Consider the following 20,709-nt stretch of genomic DNA (forward strand, 5'->3'; position numbering starts at 1 on the left):
TTTCTAAATCTTACTGGCTTTATTTGATGATTCATCATCACACCATCGACTCTAACAAATAAAAAGGAGCTTTGAGGAGCTGTACAAAGTGAAGACCGTTTACAAGCAGAGGAAGAAGGCAGTTCCTCTAGACAAAACACAGGTTGGTTATTGCAGGGTTACTGTCCTTTAGGGAATGGCAGGGGGGTTATCTGGCAGATTACCTGCTAGCTCTGATCAGGAGATTCCTGTGGACTGGTTTAAGATTCATTTATGAAAAGCCCAAACTGTGATTGTCTCAGTGTGGCAACATAGGGCTGAGGGTAAGTAACTTCATTTTGGTTCTGTTCTGTTGTTTTTTAACAATCCTCCCCCCTCAACTCCCAACCTGCCATCCACTGTTGACCAGACTCTCAGATTAACTAAGAGATGTGATCAGAATTTAAGGCGTCAGCCCTACCCCCAGCTACTCTGGAGTTCTCAGTTTGTGGTCAGCCAGGTCACGGGGTCAGGTTCACATTCTTTAAGTTGGTCATTCGCTTACCTTTTCCTTTTCTGAAGCTCTGGTCTTGGGGTGATCATTTGTATTGGTCATCTGTGAACATGCATTTAAAGCTTTAAAAAAAATGAAGATGACAGCCATGGAGGCCAGTAAAATTTGAAGTTCTACAGACCCAACCTGAGGTTTGTAGAAAGCCTTGACACAAGGTGCCCTGGGTTTGGGGTGCTAAGGAGAGGCAGGCAAATGAGTGCTCAGAGGTAGGGAGTCTGAGAAGAGACAAAGCTGTGGATTCCAGAGAAACTGAGGCTTTGGAAATCAAGGAGAACTTCAGAGCAGGCAAAACTACGATGGTCAGCAGTGCGGTTAATCCAGCCGTCATCTGGAGACTGGATGTCCTACCTTGCCAATGGCCTTAAGGCATGCCCATGAGGTATGTAAACAATGAAATTATCTTTCCAGGTCAGAACAAGGTAAAAGACAGAATAAACATGACATGTTTCTGGTGTAAGAATTAGGAAAAGAATAGTCAGAAAAGGGAGATTCTTAGGGAGATATAGTCTGTCTCCAGGTAGGCTATTTATCTTCCTTGTCATTTGATTTTGCGGTCTTCAGACTTTGTGCAGAATCAGATGTCAAGTGGAACCTTCACCAGTTGTCCAGTGTGCCTCTAAAGTTTAATGCCTTGTGACTTGGCAGTGCTGTCAGTGGTCAAGAGTAGCCAGGAGTGTCCTTTCCATGAGTTTCACCCTTGCAAAAGCCAAAGTAACACAGTAACTGCATATTAATAACAAAAGACTTAAAATGCTCCTGGTTAAAGATATGATGAGAGTTCACTATAACATCATATATTATATTCAATGTAACATGTTAAGATAACAACTACAGTTATGACTGACAGGATATCAGAAAATGTCAGATTTCTAGGGGTCTTAAACAATTTCTAAATCATATTCATAATATACATCTGTACATAAGATGTATAGCATCATTTTTATAATACTTCCCATGTAATTTAACATATTAATAAACTTAATTATTTTTAATATTTTACCAGAGACAAATCATTTGAGGTTTTCCAGGGGAAATCTTAAAATTAGTTTGGGATAAAAAATTTAGGATTTGGTTTCTCACAAATACTAGTGAAAAATTTAAGCCATCGGAACAGGTAACTTATTCCATCGTTAAGAAACAAAATTTAGATCCAACTGTTCTTTTATAAACTAGCAAGTTTTGTATTATCATACCTAATCTCATGTTTAAAATTTTGGAAAGTGTCACAAGGTTTGATTATTTGGTTAAATAGGATTACAGGTGCTGATGAAATAATGCTTCTTTATCTATTTAACCAAAGTGACAATAAAAGGCAAACACACTTGACTATACAGTTGTGAATTAAACTTGCCTTTTTTAATTTTGAGAAGATCCAGTTTTCTTAGGCCATGAAAGACCTGATAAAGACAACGCAAATTGCAGTAAACCTGGGTAAGATACAAAATCTCTGCTGCCCAGGTGGATTCCATAGAGTTAAGGAGATTTTTACAATGTGTTATCAAAATCAGGTCAGAAGTCAGAGAAAACTTTTTAAGAATCAAATTTTAATTTTATATCAGCATGCTTTTGATATTATAACTCATTATTTAAAAAATCTATTCCAGCCTTAGCCAGCTTGACCCCACATAAAATTCCTTGCCCAGGATGCCTTTTGCACAAATCTTCTACAATATTTTTATATCCATTTAGATTTTGTCGTACGTTTTGCTTTTGTTTTCTCACTCTGCAAACACTTAATTTCCTTGCCTACTTTTACATACACAGTTGTTTCCTTTCACCCCTATTTGTTAAATTAATTTTTTATTGGAGCAATGTTAGTTTCTAAGGTAGAGCAGGATGAATCAGCTGTATATACACATGCACCCCCTCTGGGCTTCCTCCCCATTATGGTCACCACAGAGTGTTAAGTTCGCTGTGCTTTACGGCGTGTTCTCATTAGTTATGTTTTATTCATTGCATCAGTAGTGTGTATATGTCAATCCCAATCTTCCAAATCTTCCTTCCTGCCCCCATGCCCCCTTGACATCCATATGTTTGTTCTCTACATTGGTGTCCTATTTCTGTTTTGCAAATAAGATTATCTATACGATTTTCTAGATTTTACATACATGCATTAGCATGCGATGTTTTTCTCTGACTGACTTCACTCTGTATGACACGCTTTAGGTTCATCTGCATCTCTACAAATGACCCAAATTCAGGTCGGCAGGTGACCTCTTGTCAACCTATCCCATTCGGAGACCGACTTACCCTAGCTCGGGAATTTCACAGGTGAGTACTTGAACATTTTTTATGAACTCAGTCCATGCCTGTCCATTGTACAGTTTTGGCTTCCCAGAGGCCTGTTATGATAGAACTGTTATCTCATGTGCACATTAGCAGAAAATATCAGTAACTAAGGAAATTGATTACTCGTGATGTCAACAGTCATAAGAGGTGTTACTGCAGACTGGCCAAGAAAAGGTAGGTGCACACCACCAGACATCTCCAAAGTGGGACTACAACCGAACCAACCAGCAGACCCCCCGCACATGCAGGCTAGGCAAGGCCTGAAGGCTCAGGTTCCAGACGGAACCATCTGCCAGCTCAAGGTGACCCATGAGGCTCTGCCCTGGGAGCATGGACTAACCCAGGGCTGAGAACTAGGGCTTGGTTAGAGCCTCCCAGCAGTCCAATTAACCCTGGACTGGAAGGTCGTTTAGATTGGGAGCTCAGTGCAGAGAGAACAGAACTTGGATTTGAGAGGAACTTAACCCAGGCTCTTGGAAATCATGAAAAAGAGAACAAAAAGATTTTGTAGGTACCAATACCTGTGTTTCTAGTTGTTGCCTTGCCAAAACTGTCCAAAGTCAGTGGCCTTTGGATCCCATCGGCACCTTTAAACTTTTAACAGCAACAAAAGTCAACTAAGTAAGATGTAAAGACCTTCTTGGCTTTATTAAATGATTCATAAATTGAGCAGCATCCTATCTAGCAGATAGAAGCTCTATGGAACTGAGCAAATGAAAGAACGTTTTAGACAGAAGGGAGCAGGAACAAGGAATTAGACTAGGCAAAACAAAGCAGTTGGTGATTGTAAACATTCTTTCCTTTATGGGATGGGAGGCCTCTGTGATATGGAAGACCCTTGATCGACTGGTTAAAGATTCTCTTTCTGAGAGAGCTGAAACTATAATTAAGTCAAGCCCCAGTTGGTGATGTGGGGCTTTGAGCATAAAACACTGACTCCATTTTAGGCTGTTGTTTTACCATTAGATGTTAATTGAGTTAAATAGCTAAATGAAAGAGCTCATGCTGCTTGCTATGAACATTATATATGCTTTCTTTGTCCCATAAGCAAGAAAGCTAAATTTATAAATTAAGTATTTCTTTCAGGGCATCTTATATAAAGCTCGAATTACATCTGAAGTTTTTTGCTAAAGGATCTAAATTTATTCTCCAAAAGGACTGGATTACCCCAGAAGTATATAGGCCAGACAATTTTGAACAATGCGTGACCACTAAGAGAGTGGTGAAATTCTGTACAAGTTTTTCTATATCTACTTCCCCTTCACTCAAGGAAAGTACATGATGTTCACATTTTCCAGTGCATTCACTGAACTGCTCAGTTCTGTTTGGAGCAATCCAATCTTAAGAACCTCTAAGAATGAAAAGGAAAAGAACTGCCTCAAAAATCTGTTGGGAACCTAGAAAAAAAGAAGGTAGAACCCAGAAATAGAGATACCTTGGGAAAACAGGGCATAGTGGTACATTTTAGAAAGATGAATAGTATTCATCTCTCAGAGTTTCTAATGCATGACAGGAAAAGTATGAAAATGTGAATAATAATGAAAATAATGATAATGAAAGATTAACATTATGTTAAGTGTGGACAGAGGAAAGCACATAGGTTCCTAAAACTGAGAATGATAGTGGGGATACTTTAAAAAGGTTTGTTGTGGCATTGCAGTAATGGAGAATTCTAAATGTCTAGCCAGATGTTTTTGGAAAGTTAAAAAGAACACAGTAAAATCCTGAAAATCTAGCAAAAGTGCAAAATCTATAAGAATATATAAACTTAATGAATACATATAAAGATGAATGGCTAGGATTACTAGACTACTCAGAAGTATAAAGAAGTTAATTCTTTTTTTTCAATGCAGTTCTTATCAATGTATTACTGTATATCTTTTGTAACTTAAGAGTTACTCTAAATTTTTTCTGGAAAAATAAGTAGATGAGAATAATCTGTACAATTGTGGGAAAGGACATTGAAGAAAGAGCTCTTTTGGGAAAAGGTAGAGGTCAAAATCATATTTTAGAGTTATGGTCATGAGAGCTGTCTGTCTGGTCTAGCACAGAAATATCCAGCGCTAGAGGGAAAATCAGAGGTTATTTAAAATCCTGATCATTCACTGGAATTTATCAAATGAAAAGAGTATAAGAGGATGACTTTCAATACATGATGTTGAGACAGCTGGCTTTGTGGACAAAAGTTAAATCCATATACTATAGAACATGATCTGTCTAAGCACTAAAAAATAGAAATATGAGATATGTTTAACCGAAAGAAAAAAAAAGCCACAAGATATTTAGAGGCTAAACTGACAACTCCATAAAAAATTTAAAATTCCCTTAACTAAAAGCACAACATGTAATAGCCAGATGATAAACTGAGAAGATCATGTATGGTAAACAATGAATCAATAGTCTTATTTTTATAAAGCAGGTTTTCCTAAAGATTGTTGGTCTCAGAAACCCTCAACTACTTGTAGTAATTCTTGAGTATTTCCCCAGAAGCCTTTTCCTTTTGTGGATTAAATATTTACTCTTTTGGAAGTTAAATTGGAAACATTAAATTTTTATTTTTAACGTATTTAAAAGTAACAATACAGTCATTAGATATAAACAAATAATGTATTAAAATGCTTTTCCAAAGCAAAAAAATATATAAATATAAAAATGCCATAATTTTGTATTTTACTAGTTCTCATAATTCATATCTGTTTCTACATTCAATCTGTTGTAATAGCCCACATCACATGGTCTCTGTAACCACAGATGAAAAATCTAAAAGGACAGGAAAACTTCAGAAATTATTGCCTCAGTGTCATCAAGAGCTGGAACCAATACCAACAAATACCTATATTCAGACTTACTCATTTGACCAGTCTGTGACATGCAGAATCTTAGTTCACAGACCAGGAATCGAACCTGTACACCATGAAGTGGAAATGTAGGGTTTTAACCACTGGACCTCCAGGGAAGTCACACCTACAGACTTAAAAAAAATAAACAAACATAGGCAGGAAAAAACATGAAGTCTTACCATTTTAAGCTACTGTTGCTTAAACAGAGGAAGGTGAAAATTGATAGAGGAAGACAGGAAGAGTCAGCAGAAGAACACATGTGTTGATTTACTGGTACTGAATGCAGTCTTTTTCTTTTAACCATATATTGTCCTACTACACTTTAAAATACTCATTCTGATAGTTCACAGTTTTATTATTTATCAGTCCAGTTTTTATGTCATTTACATTTAAAATTTTACTATCCTACTTTTATTATGATGGTATCTGCTAATCCATATGGTGTTTGACAATAGAAATATTGAATGAAATCTTAACAGATCAAAGTCTCTATAACTGAGCAGCTCCATCCTGGCTACACCACCACCGCAGTCTTCTGAAGAAGATGAAAAAAAAGGTAAAACCCATGTTTCAGAGCCCTTTTGGTGACGATGATGTGAGCAAACTCCTCTCGCTACCACCTTTTCCTCCTATGTTTGCAGATTAATATTAAAAAGAAGCTGCATGTGAGGGAAAAGAGAGAGGGGAAGGAAAGGAGAGAGAAGAGAAAGAAGACAGACAGGAAGGAGGGAAGGGAGATAGGGAGACAGGTGAGAAAAGGGAAGGAGGAAGAGGGGAAGGAAGGATATGGAGAAAGAAAGGGAGTGAGAAAGAAGAGAGTGGAAATGAAGGAAGGTAGGAAGGGAAAAATAAAGAGGGGGAAAGAGAGATTAAGGGACAGAGAGGCAAAAGAGGAGAGAGGAAGGAAAGAGAGGGAGGAAGGAAGGGGAAAATTGATAGTGGAAGACAGGAAGAGTCAGCAGAAGAAAAGAGGAGAGGAGGAAAGAGAAAAAAGATAAAGAATGAGAGAGAAGTATGCTGTGAAAGGATGGAAGAAATGAGGGGAAAGGGTGGGAGGGAGACAGCGAAGAGAGAAAGTGATAGCAAAGAATGGAGAAGGAAAAAAAAGAGAAAGATGAGAGGAAGAGAAACAGAAGGAAAGAAAAAGAGGGGTAGATGGAAGAGAGGAGGAGAGAGAGGAAAGAAGAGACAGGTAAGGTGAGAGAGAGAAGGAAGAAAGAGAAATAGAGAGTAAGAGAGAGGAAGGGAGAGAAAGCAATTGAGGGAAAGAGAAGAGAGAGAGTGGGAAGGGAGAGAGATGAGGAAGAAACAAAAGACAAAGAGCAGAAACAGGAAGGTCTGAAGGAGGGAGGGAAGGGAGAAACAGGGAGGGGGGCAGAGAGGAAGGAAGGGAGTAAGAGGAAAGAGAAGGTAAAGAGACAGCAAAGAGAGAAAGTGATAGCAAAGAATGGAGAAGGAAAAAAAAGAAAGATGAGAGGAAGAGAAACAGGAAAGAAAAAGAGGGGTAGATGGAAGAGAAGAGGAGAGAGAGAGGAAAGAAGAGACAGGTAAGGTGAAAGAAAGGAGGAATCAAGGGAAAGAAAAAGAGTAGGTGAAGGGAGGTGAGAGGAAGGAAGGGAGATAGGAAGGGACCACAATGAGAGAGATGGGAAAGAACAGGAAGAAAGAGGAAGGAAGACAGAGACAGAAACAAGAAAAGAGGGTCGAGGGAAAGAATGGAGAGAAAATGGTAGAATGAAGAAAGGAAGAGAAGGACGGGAAAGAAAGGGGTTAGATAGAGAAGAGAAAGATCTAAAAAGTGAGAGAAGTACAGAGAAAGTGTGAAAGTATGGAAGGAAGAAAGGAAAATAGAGGTGAGAAAGAGACTAGAAAGGCTAAACAGGAGAAAAGAGTAAAAAGAGGAAGGAAGAGGGAAAGAGATTGAGGGGAGAGAGGAAGAAAGGATGGGAGGAAGAGTGAAAGACATCAGGGGGAGAGACACTGAAAGGAGAGAAAGAGACAGAGGAAGGGAAGGTAGAGGAAGAGAGGCAAGAAAGAAGGGAAGGAAGAGATTGAGGGAGAGATGAAGGCAGAAAGAGACAGCAAGAGGAAGGGAGAGAGAGAGGGATAAAGCAAAAAGAAAGATGGACGACCCAGAGTGGTGTCACGTACCTGGATCCTGAGCAGACTCCGTCCCAAGGCTGGACTGTCCTGGGGCTGAGTGAGCTGGGGAGGATGTAGACGGACCTGAGCAACCATCCCCCCTTAGACCTGTAGTGCCTGAGCCCCTCAGATGGGGCCCCAGATCCAGGCTGGCACTCCTGCAACTAAGCCAAGCCCAATACCTCCAAAGGATGGTGGAGCCAACGGGTGGGAAGACGTTTGCAAACTCACGTGGTCTCCACGTCCCCTGGCGGTGGGGTTCCCATGCCCAGCCTCCTTCCTTAGGGCCGCCCCAGCACCCTCCGCACAGCGCTTCTGCAGGGCTTGGGATTTGTCTGCGGGGGGCGGGCAACAGTAAAGAGGTGATGAGATACAAGCTCTCTAGGATGTTTGTTGAGGCACTTTCCACTGGAATTTACAACCCCACAATAGGACTTTCTCTAAGGCGCTAGTTGCCCGTTACCAGACTGAGGCAGGAGGAAGTGCTGCCTCCTTGTGGATGCCGCATGCAAGTACAACCTGAAAACGCGCTTTGGGGCACTCAAGCGTCTCAAGGCCAGTGGGGCTGTAAATGACCCCTGCCCTCAAGAAATGCCTTGTGGGAAGTAATTTGAACCAAGGCCAGTCTCATGAAGCCAATTTCAAGAACTGAATTATCCTCACACTCTTCATGAAAAAAAAAAATGCCATGAAAAGATGTTCATCATCCCTAATGCTTAGAGAAATGCAAATCAAAATGATGAGCTATTCCGAAGCGACAGTCATTAAAGAGTCTATATACGAGATGCTACGAAGGCCTGCGGAAAAGAAAACTACCAATGTACATTGGTAACATACACTATGGAGAATAGTATGGAAGTAAGTGTTAAGTCGCTCAGTCATGCCCGACTCTTTAGGACCCCATGGACTGCAGCTCACCAGGCTCCTCTGTCCATGAGATTTTCCAGGCAAGGATACTGGACTGGGTTGCCATTGCCTTCTCCAGGGGATCTTCCTGACCCCAGGGATCGAACCCAGGTTTTCTGCGCTGCAGGCAGATTCTTTACCGACTGAGCTACAAGGGAAGTTCTGACAAAACGTGGTCTGTATGGAAGTTCCTTTAAAAAGAAGAGAGCTGCCGTGAAACCCAGCAGTCCCTGGGTAGGCGTGTATCGGAGAAAGCCATCCTTCCAGAAGACAGCTGCAGCCCAAGGTTGCTGTAGCACTATTTACGATAGCCAAGGCATGCGAACGAACCTCGGCGCTGCTCTGGTTCCGTGTTACACATTTACTGAAGCATGTTTCTCCTCCAGGACGCACAGAAAGACTGCATTTCTACAGCCTCCCTTGCAGTTAGGTTGGAGCAAATGGAACTGGGTTCTGAGTAAAGGAATTAGGGAAGTGCCTGCCCATACAGCTTCGGCCTTTCCTTGCGGTCACTTCTGGGCCATTTGTTTCCCATGTCCCTCTACGGAAAATTCCTGGGTCCCCGAGTCACCATGTGAGGAAAGCTGCCAAGGAAAGCACGGAGCACGAATTAAACGTGGGAAAGAGCAACGTTTGTTGTGTTACGTTAAATACCCTCAGAGGTGTATTTGCTGCTGTCAGAACTAATACACAACTCAAGAATGAATTATCTTAAATACCGTATGATATAACTTACATGTGAAATCTGAAATATGACACAAGTGAATCCATGAAACAAATAAAATCACATAGAGAACAGTCCTGTAGTTGCCAAGGGGAGGGAAGTATTGGGATTAGCAGATACAAACCATTAGTGTATAAGTATACATGTTTTCACAGAATGGATAAACAACAAGGTCTTCTGTATAGCACAGGGAACTATATTCAATATCCTGTGATAAACCATAATGGAAAAGAATATATGTGTAACTGAGTCACTTTTCTGAATAGCAGAAGTCAACAGTGTAAATCAACTATACTCCAATAAAATTATTTTTAAAAATGAATGAATGTCTTGATGTCTGTACACATCTTGGGCAAAAGATCAGCTATGCAGGAACTAGACCCAAAGAGGAAGAGCAGACATAGCTAAGTCCTCTGACAGCAGCTCAGTGTGTGACCATAAATGGAACACTTACCTCTTTGGGGCCTTCCAGAAATATTTGAGGGGATAGTCCAAGAAGAGTTCATTGCCAGCAATCACATGAATGGAACCATTATTTTGTTATCATTTTTTTATCCTAAGACAATCTATTTTGGTGATGTCACAGGTCTGTAAATTGGAATAATACTTGTGCAAAAAAAAAAAAAAAAAAAGCTGATCTCAGTACCCAGGTCCAAAATGATTAGCACAGTCATCCCCTTGCAAAGCTCTGCTTTCATGTGTCTCAGGGTCCTTGTGAGCTCGGCTCAGCTATACAGCTCTAAACAAATAAAATGCTTACATTTCTGGCAAGCTAGAGACAATCTGTCCCAGAGCATGACTCGCTCCAGCAAATGGAAATCTACTTCCAACCTATGCCTTGAGGAAGGACTCTGACACTTATTTCACAAGTCAAGCCCGTGTTTACTCACGTGGTAACTAGCCAACATATCCCTGGAACCAGTCCAAATAAGCAATTGTATGAAAAATGTTCAAAGAAAGAATGATAACCTGTGGAAATTGCATCATCATGTATGACAAAGGCTGTACACTCTTACTATTCACAATTATTCAGACACCCCTCCAGAGGTGTAAACTAGCAATCATTTAGTTTGGGTATAAGGAAACCTTTCATCTGTATTTACAACTACCAGCTTATTTCCTAATTTTAAATAGAAAATAATCATAGCAACATGATTGCATATTCCCAACCAAACTTGTATGGTTTATCAAAAATATGAAGCGTGACCTCTTCATCTTTCTCCATTTGAACTGATAAAAGCCTCAGAACAAATCCAGTGGTCCACATTTGGTTCCAGTCCATTAGTCTGCCTACCTTCAAGATAAAGCAAACTAAATTTTTTATTGTGTAGTGCTAAGGGAAATACTCCCCCCACTAGAGAACCTACACCTTTGAATTATTCATAGATTCTCATTTCAAAGTCTGTTATAACTCAGGGTGCCTCTGGGAGTTAGGCACTTCATTTATAACTTTGATTGGCCTTCTGCACACCTCAGCTGTGGGGAAAATGTGGCCTTAAATAAAGATAATTGGTATAAATGCCAAACTGAGTTTATATTTCCTATAAAAGAAAAGGAGGTATGTAAAGTCAACACAAATACTATGATCAACTATTTTTTAGAATATTTTAGGACCTCAGTTTGTTTAAGTTTTATATGTTCTTGGGCAAATGTGAAATACTGAAGTGCTTTACAAAATGGGCATTTAGAAGGTGAGAGAATGAAAATATAAGAAATATTTTTCCATAGTTTGTTTGATATTGAAAGTAGCATTCCCTACCGATCGCAAAAGAGGGTTTCCTTTTCTCCACATCCTCTCCAGGATTTGTTTGTCGATTTTTTTTTTGATGATGTCATTCTGACCAGTGTGAGGTGAAACTTAATCTTGGGGGGGGAGGTGAGAGGGAGACTCAGAGTGAATATATATGACTCACTTTGTCATACGGCGGGAACCAACACAGCACAGCCCAACAACTGTAAAGCAATTATCCCCCAATGTAAAAAAATACTTAATTTTTTAAAAAGAAAGTAGCATTTCCTAGATCCTCGTTTTCAGAAATGACCTAACATCAGCAAGCTTCTAGATGAAAGCCATTCATGACACAAGGCAGTTCTACAAAAGCCACTTACTTTTGACATAAGGGTGCTTGTCTTTTCTGCTGTTGACGTATTCTTCCTTGCTTGGAGGTGATGAAATAAAATTTTCATTTTAAGGTGGGACAAGGAAATTCAAACATAAAATTCTCTCTGTGTATCCATGTGAGCCTCCTCCCTGTTGCCCTAGTGAGTAGGGGCACCTTCGCCCACACTAACCAGACCTCCTCAGAGATGGAACTGCCTGATGGACTGGAAAGATAACTGTCTTTTCCTTTCTTCTCATGCAAGCAATGTCACTTCTTAAAAGAACAGCTTGCTTTCTGAACTCTCGAGGGGTCATGGTGACTTGCTACTCACTTTGTCCCTACTTACCTGGATTATAGGGCTTCCCAGGTGGTTCAGCAGCAAAGAATCTGCCAGCCAGTGTAGGAGATGCAAAAGACTTGGGTCAGGAAGATGCCCTGGAGAAGGAAATGGCAAGCCACTTCAGTATCCTGGCCTGGAGAATCCCATGGACAGAGGAACCTGGCGGGCTACAGTCTATGGGGTCGCAAAAGAGTCAGACACAATTTAATGACTAAGCAACGAACGACAACCTGGATTCCATGTCCCCCTGGTGGGCTTTATGTAAAATACCAGTGTGTCCTTTTGATATATCATCATTTGTCTCAAAAATGTATACAACTTTATCTTTGACTTGTAAACAGGTGAAATGGTTCTCAGATCTTTCTGAGAATCTGTCTCCTGGGTCATAATCCTCAGTTGGGTTCAAATGAAATTCTTTTTCCTTACCTTGATTGTTAATTGAACTTTCTTCTACCATGGTGATTTTGCAGTAAATATATATTATGTTATTGACCACAGATGAGTAGTTCACATTTAAATTCACATACGTTGCTTAAAAATTTTCCATCTACAGTCATTTTGGGTGAGTTGCTAGGTCCTCAGAGCTTGTGCAATCAAGGAACACTTGTTTAAGGCCAGAACATTGCTGAGTTCTGATTAATGAACCTCTTAAGATCTGATTGTTCACAACATCAAGTATGTGCTGACAATAGCACAGACCACACTGAACTCTCTTGCTGTGAAGTCACTGACCAGCTGTGAGGTAGCTGACCATGATCAATGTATGATACACGACAATTGCCCTGTTCTAAATAGTGGATTCTACATATGAAATGTCCAAAGCACAGTATGAGTCTCTAAGAAGAGCAGGAAAAAAAAATCTGTACATGTGTGCTGCAAGTCTGTGCAGAGTGCACAGGTGTGAATTTCACATTCACTTGAAATAATCATTTTTCTGTTCAGTCAACCAGGAAGGTGTCCATTTTGTGATCTAACCTGAGTTCTGAGCACACTGGATGACCTCACCCTAGTTGACCTTATGGCAGAAACACTCCTTTGAATATTCTCCTGTATGGAAAGCAAGAGAAGAAAGAAATGGAGATTACATATATAGCTACTGGAGCCTGGATTCTCTTCAGAGAAGACAAGGATACTAGCAATTTTCAGTGGTCTTCTGTGGCAAAGAAAACCTTTTTCCCCTAAGAATTCATATTATCATATAAATCACCACATCACTGCTATCCTACTACTGACAACAATGAGAATGAACTTTGAGCACTTTCCTAACTATATACCAAGCATTGTCTATCTCATTGAATCCGCATAACTTCCTATGACACGACTAGGATGATTATCTGCCATCTTGCTAGCACAGAAACCATGCTTCAGCAGGAAGTAATTCGTCTAAGGTCACGTGACCTAAAAGACTTGAGCCAGTTTTGAATCTGGAAACCCTGCTTTAACTCCTGTGGCAAACTTGTATATGCCCCACCCCACCCAGGAATCTGCACCACTGGTAGTCACACCCTTCTGTGCTTCTCTTCTAAAAACTGGTCCTCTCTAATGAGAGGATGCTTTCCTTCATCACTCTCAGGGAGGGCTCTTCTGAGCCCCTTTTCAACTGAAGCTTCAACCCCTGACCAACAAAGGCTTGAATGGAAAGCAGCTCCTGGCCACATCCTAGGATGACCCTCAGCTTCCTTAAAGTTCTTGCTTAAGAAAACTCAAGGTTGCAAAAAAAAAAAATCCACTGTTCCAGTCAACACCTGAAGACAGGATCTCTGAATCCCAGCCTCTATGAGAAGATAGCAGCCTAACTTCCACAAGCTTTAGTTAGCAAACCCAGATGCATGTCACATGGACCAACCACCATTCTGTTTTATATAATTTTCCACTTCACTGACTACTGAGACCCTGCTAATTGCCCTCATTATTCCCTTACTCTCCCTTTAAAAAGTAACCAGTCACCTCTGTATGAATTGAAGTTGAGTTCAGTTCACACTGGACTCTGCCCTACTGAAATAGTTATTTTGGATTAAAATCCATTCTTACCCCTATGGTGGGATGGAGAGAGGGTCGGGAGGGAGGGGACATATGTATACCTGTGGCTGATTCATGTTGATGTCTGGTACAGGCTAACACAATATAGTAGAGCAATTGTCACCCGATAGTTGTATTTTGTTCGGTACCTCTCAGTATTGGAAGTTATAATCTTTTCAAAAAATCCATTCTTATGCCTTTAATTAGTGTCCTGCTTGGATTTAGCAGACGAGATGCAGAGTAAGATCCAAGGCTGGACCATGAAGGGCCTTGCAGCTTCTAGCTTCTCGAGAACATTCACCCTTAGAGATCTGAAACGCCAGACTGAGGGGAAGACAGAGATATGATGTGTAGAAGACCTGAAACAACATGGAGAGATGTTTCTTAGCAACTCAAGTCAGCCCAGCTGAGAAGAAATCAGTTGTTCTCTCTGAAAAAAAAGTGAAACTGTTGGTCGCTCAGTCCTGACTCTGTGACCCCATGGACTGTAGCCCACCAGGCTCCTCTGTCCATGAACTCTCCAGGCAAGAATACTGGAGTGGGTTGCCATTTCCTTCTCCAGGGGATCTTCCCAACTTAGGGATCAAACCCAAGCCTCCTGCACTGCAGGCAGAGTCTTTACCATCTGAGCCTCCAGGGAAGCCCTGTCCTCTCTGAGCCCTGTCCAAACTGCAGATTTCCCAGGAGACTAACCAACTGCTGCATATTTTAGCCACTTAGTGTGAAGGGGTTTGCTATACAGCAATAGGAAACTGCAGCGGCCACTGCAAAGCACAGCTCTTTTTATTCTCCCTGGATCCCTCTTGTTCTTCATCATTTCCAACTCTGAAGATCATGTTCAGCCCACCCCAACTCACTCACTCACAGATACACTCACTGGGTTGAATGGGGATGGATATTGGTTAAGCACCGAGTCTAACTCGAGTCAGAAAGAAGGGAAAACGAACAAAAGAGAAAACCACCTACTTTCTCAAATGACATGTTAGTGCATATAAGAAAGTCTTTTCTTTCCTTCTTCTAAAAGAATATATGCTTCCTCATATAAAACAGCTCAGCTCCATACTCTGTGATGACCTAGATGATGTGGGGGGGTTGGTGGGGGTGTTGGGAGAGGTGGGAGGGAGGTTTAAGAGGAAGGATATATACATATATTTATATATATGTATATGTATATACAGCTGATTCACTGTTGTATAGCTGAAACTATACACAATATTGTGTATTGCGTATATATTGTATAGCTGAAACTATACACAATATTGTGTATTGCGTATATATTGTATAGCTGAAACACAATATTGTAAAGCAATTTTACTCCAATTAAATATATATATATATATATATACATGCTTCCAGTATGTGGTTTAATTTCTGTTTGCTGATGAGAATTTTTTTAAATAATTTTTGATTTTGAGTTAAATGATACCAGTTTCTGTTCAGAGTTCTAAAGTATAGAAATCTTGAATGATTTTTTATTTATATTTACATGTATTCAAACATAGTAAAAGGCTTATCTTGTGGCTCAGCAGTAGAGAATCTGCCTGCCATGCAGGAGATGGGGCTTCAATCCCTGGGTCTGGCAGAAGCCCTGGAGGAGGGCATGGCAACCCACTCCAGTATCCTTGCCTGGGAAATCCCATGGACAGAGGAGCCTGGTGGGCTACAGTACATGGGGTTACAAAGAGTCCAAAATGACTGAACTGACAGCACACACAAACATGCTAAAAATCAGCTTGCTTGTACCATCACTAATCTGTCTACACAGGTGATGTGGTTCAATATAGGACAGATTTCCTTCATCTGGATAAGGTTTCTAATATTGTAAACTTGAATTTATTGGAGAAACAGAAATCACAGGAATGCCACAAACGTCACTGGACTGTTAGTTGCAAAGTAAAACAGACTGAAATGTACTTCTCCTCTGGACTTCTGCGGGTCATAATCCTGGGAGGAGAAGGAGGCTTTGCTTGTATAAACCATGACTCCTGAACTTGCTTCAAACGGCACTTGCAGTCGTCAGAGCCCCGAGTGTTTACTAGTTTGCATTCTCTTCCCTGGAAACTCACTGATGCCTTTAGTGACAGCTTTGGTGCTTTGCTTTGCATTGTGCTTGACAGGGAGCTTGGCTGTTGAGCCACCGAATTTTTTTTCTTGTGAATCTCATCAGTGCCCACTGTCCTGAGCTGCCGGATGCATGGTGGGCCTCCAGGATCTGCCTCAGTTTACCTCCTGTGTGAAGTTAGTTAGTCCCTTGTTAGTCAGGGACCCTGTTATCCATACCATCACACAGCCTACCTCAAGGTACAGTTGGTATAAGTGGAATGTGGAAGGGCTGCTCTGTGACTAAGGCAGAGTTTACAGAACCCCTCAGCAACTTGCAGTCTAAAAACCCACCTGTACGCTTCAAGGGTTCTCATTCCAACAAATAGAAAGGGTAACATTTTCTCAACACATAGTTTAACCACTGGAGGGAAAAAAAGAAGAAAATTCCTTTATCCCTGAAACTTAAACCAAGACTAAGAAAACATTCACATACATAAAAGTCCTGAATTTTTCAGAATGATTTCAAATAATTGCTCTTTGGAGCCCATATCTACTAATATGTTCTGAGCAGTCACAAAATGCATGCCAAGTTTTGTTTCAAAAAATATAGCCACCTACACATGTTAGTATATTATGACATTTTAATTATGAAAATGACAGGGTTTTAGTGATTCATAAATGAAACATCAAAGCCCTAAGTACTATCTTCTCTGCAAGTATCTATGTCCAGTTACTATATGAATTTTCCATGTATGTGTAGATGACACATTTTAATAAAACTTCATTACATTTTTCAACAACTCTAAAAAAACACTGGCAATCCCATCAATAGCTCTGAACTTTTAGGAGATCTAACAATGCAACCACACACAGGCACAGCCTCAGCGAGGCCAGCCCGCCTTGTAAAACTTCAGGAAGAGAAGAGCAGTGAGGGGCCCACGTCAGATCTGTGCCAACAATATGCGCACAAAACGCCCCCAAGGTGAGAGGCCCTGCTTGCTCAGAAATACACAAGTCTTCCAACAAGGTGACTTCATTTCCCAAGGTAAATGGCCTTTGCTTCTTCCAGCTTGCAAACCAAAGTAAAAGGAGATACAGCTAGGATAGTACAAGGTTTAAAATAGTATAACTGTAGGGAAGGACAGGGTGGAATGAATTAAGAGATTGGGATTCACATACATACACTACTGTGTAAATGGACAACTAATGAGAACCTGCTCGGGGAGTCTGCTCAGAGCCCTGTGGTGACCTTAAGGCGAGGGAGGTCTGAAAAGAGGGGATATATGCATACATGTGGCTGATTCCCTTTGCTGTACAACAGAAAACAATAACACAGCATTGTTAAGCAACTCTATGCCAATAAAAATTAATGTTTAAAATGTTCTAGAAAAAACTTTTAAAAAGTCATTTCCCCAAATGTAAAACAAAGATGAATAATAGTACCTACCTTATAAAACAAACAATAAACATTCAATCATTAACTATATATATGTATGTGTGTGCACGTGTGTGTGTGTGTGTGTGTGTGTGTGTGTGTGTATGTATTTGTAGCATATTATCCAAAACCCCTGTGATAAAGTATCTAGGCCTGGAGGATGTGAAAACTCCTACAGTTGATCCACTATGAGACACAAATGGGTTTGTAGTGACAGAGTTTCTCCAATCTTTGTCTTTCCCGCCCGGGTGGCTCAGCAGTAAGCAATCTGCCTGCAATGCAGGAGCCGCGGGAGACATGGGTTCGATCCCTAGGTCAGGAAGATCCCCTGGAGGAGGAAATGGCAACCCACTCCAGTATTCTTGCCTGGAGAATCCCCATGGGCAGAGGATCCTGGTGGGTGACAGCACGTGGGGTCTCGGAGAGTTGGGCACCCCTGAAGCGACTTAGCATGGCACCCCCAACCCCAGGCCCAGGGACTGAATAGAAAATAGAGAAAGTGGAGGCACGACCATGATTTTGGTTTCTCAGTTGGCTCAGAGACAAAATTCAGAGGAGAACATTTGAAAATTTATACTCCTAGCTGTAGAGGGCCCCAAGTGTGAATATATTCATACTTCTGATCAAGGATAACCCTTTTCATACAAATAGAACATAATTCTTAAAATACTATCTATTTCCATGGCTTGCTTTCTTTTTATTTAAATATATCTTTTGATGTCAACCATTTTTAAAGTCTTCATTGCTTTTTTTACACGTTGCTTCTCTTTTATGTTTTGGTTTTTGGGCCTCGAAGAATATGGAATCTTAGTTTGCAGACCTAGGATTGAACCTGTGCCTCCTACATTAGAAGGTAAAGTCTTACTCATCAGAACACCAGGGAATTCTCCTATTCCATGGTTTTTCAAAGGAGAAGGAAAAACCAAAGACATGTAAGATGGCCCATGACTTCAACCTCATTAAATAAAAATACAACTCCTTTGTGGCAGGACAATTTCATCACAGCTAAGGCAGCACTTTATTATTGCTATCTTCTAGGTAGCAGAAAATATGGGAGACTTATCTGCATTCTAGCCGGTTCTTAGAATACTCCTACTAATGGTCTCCAAAACATCCCAGATTATTGCAACATCGCCTTAATTCCCATTATAAATTTACAAAGGAAAGTTGAAGCTTCCCAAGTTAGCAGTAGAACACTGGGCCTTTTTCAATGTTATCTTATTTACTCCTACAGGCAACAAATATTTACCAAATGTTTTCAAGCATGAGACAGTGAATTAAATAGATATGTAAATGGCCATCACCTCACCCTTTTAAAAAAATTATTAATTTATATTTAATTGCTTTACAATGTCGTGTTACTTTCTGCTGAACAAAGTGAATCAGCTATGTGTATACATATATCCCCTCTCTCTTGCACCTCACCCTTTTAAAAAGAGATTTTACAAAATGGCTACAAATACCTACTAGATGGACAAACTAATGCAAAAACAAAAGTAGCCATGCAGACAAGGTCAACATGTTTTTCCCCCAAAAGACATTCTTGAACTTCCTTTAAATTCAAAGACCTCTATCACACTGAAATATGCAATAACAAAGCAAAACTTAAACGGTCTGCAGGAGATCACATAAAACCTTTGAACTTAAGGGATCCTACAGAGTACTGATTAAGTTCTTTGTCTAGAAGGATTAAATTTCCCCAGCCATTTACATTTCTAATCACAGGCTCTTAATGACTAAGGTGAATTAATATAAGTGATTAGTCTTGCTTACAGGAGAGCCAAGGCCTAGACCAGCAGCTCAGGCTCACAGACAATGACCCAGTTACTGTGTGATTCAGAAAGACTGAAGTCCATGTTTACACATGTCATATTCAGTGGTCTTCTGACCATGACACATGGCTCTTGATTTTACACCCTTTAATGCTTCATGATATGTATTTCATATTCAGAAAAGGTGAATTCCATCTCACCAAACCATCTGATCCCCTCTGTGTCCAGTGGCATCTACTATTAACTTTTGTAGGTATTAGCTATTATCTACTAGCTTTCATCAGGTATCTACCCTGTAGCCAGAGTAATCTTTTCAAACACCCAGTCTTACTGCTGTGGAAACCAGCTTTTCCTCAAAAAGTGCACCATAAAATGGTCATGTGGTCCAGAAATCCCACTCCTACATGTATACCCTGAGAAACCAAGGGCAGAACTCAAACAAATCCTCATACAATGAAGTTCAGTGCCGCACTAGTCACAAAAGCCACAAGGTAGAAACAACCCAAATGTCTGTCAAGACATGAATCAATAAACAAAATGTGGTCTATCCAAACAACAAAACATTAATCTGCCATAAAAAAAGAATAAAATTCTGATCAACACTAAAATATGTATGAACACTGAAAATATTGTGTGTGTATGCTAAGTTGCTCAGTCATGTCCGACTCTTTGCGACCCTACGGACCGTAAACCACCAGGCTCCTCTGTTCATGGAATTCTCCAGGCAAATACTGCAGTGGATTGCCATTTCCTTTTCCAAGGGATCTTCCCAACCCAGAAATCAAACATGCATCTCTTACATCTCCTGCATGGCAAGTGGGTTCTTTACCACTAGCACTACCTGGGAAGCCCAGAAACATTGGATTAAGTGACAGGAGATAGACACCAAAACACAAATCATGTCTGATTTCACTTATATGAAATATCTAAGATAGAAAAAATTTTAAAGACAGAAAGTAGATTAGAGGTTACAGGGACTATGGGGAATGGAAAGTGGAATGAAAAGTATCTCACTTGATGTTTAGGGTGATAAAAATTTTTGGAAATAGAAAGTGGTAATTAATGGTTGTGCAACATTGGGAGAATAATGGTTCTGAACTGTACATGTGAAATAATACTGGTTTAAAAAGTAGATTTGGGGGGAGTTTCCTGGTGGTCCAGAGGCTAAGACTCTGCACTCTCAATGCAGGGGGCCCAGGTTTGATCCCTGGTCAGGGAACTAGATCCCACATGCCGCAACTAAGAGTCCGCATGCCACAAACCAAAAGATCCCACATGTTGCAACTAAGACCCAGCACAATCAAGTAAATAAAATAATAGTAAGTAAATATTTTTTTAAAGATAGCTTTGGTGCCTTTATACAAAGGAATATCACTCAGTCATAGACAGGAATGAAACTGGAACATTTGTAATGATGTGGATGAACCTAGAAACTGTCACACAGAGTGAAGTCAGAAAGAGCAACAAATGTAGCATATTAACACATTTATATGTGGAATCCAGAAAAATGGTTCTGATGAATGAACCTATCTGCCAGGCAAGAACAGAGACACAAACTTAGAGAA

General features: G+C 40.4%; 1 non-coding gene across 1 annotated transcript; it reads left to right on the forward strand.

Annotated features, from left to right (window-relative positions):
- The first annotated feature begins 20,290 nt into the window (after positions 1–20,290).
- Positions 20,291–20,363, forward strand: TRNAE-CUC (transfer RNA glutamic acid (anticodon CUC)). The gene has a single exon. It is a non-coding gene; the product is annotated as a tRNA-Glu (tRNA).
- Positions 20,364–20,709: the final 346 nt, after the last annotated feature.

The sequence above is a fragment of the Odocoileus virginianus genome, chromosome 26 (genome assembly GCF_023699985.2).
Source record: "Odocoileus virginianus isolate 20LAN1187 ecotype Illinois chromosome 26, Ovbor_1.2, whole genome shotgun sequence".
Taxonomy (NCBI): domain Eukaryota; kingdom Metazoa; phylum Chordata; class Mammalia; order Artiodactyla; family Cervidae; genus Odocoileus; species Odocoileus virginianus.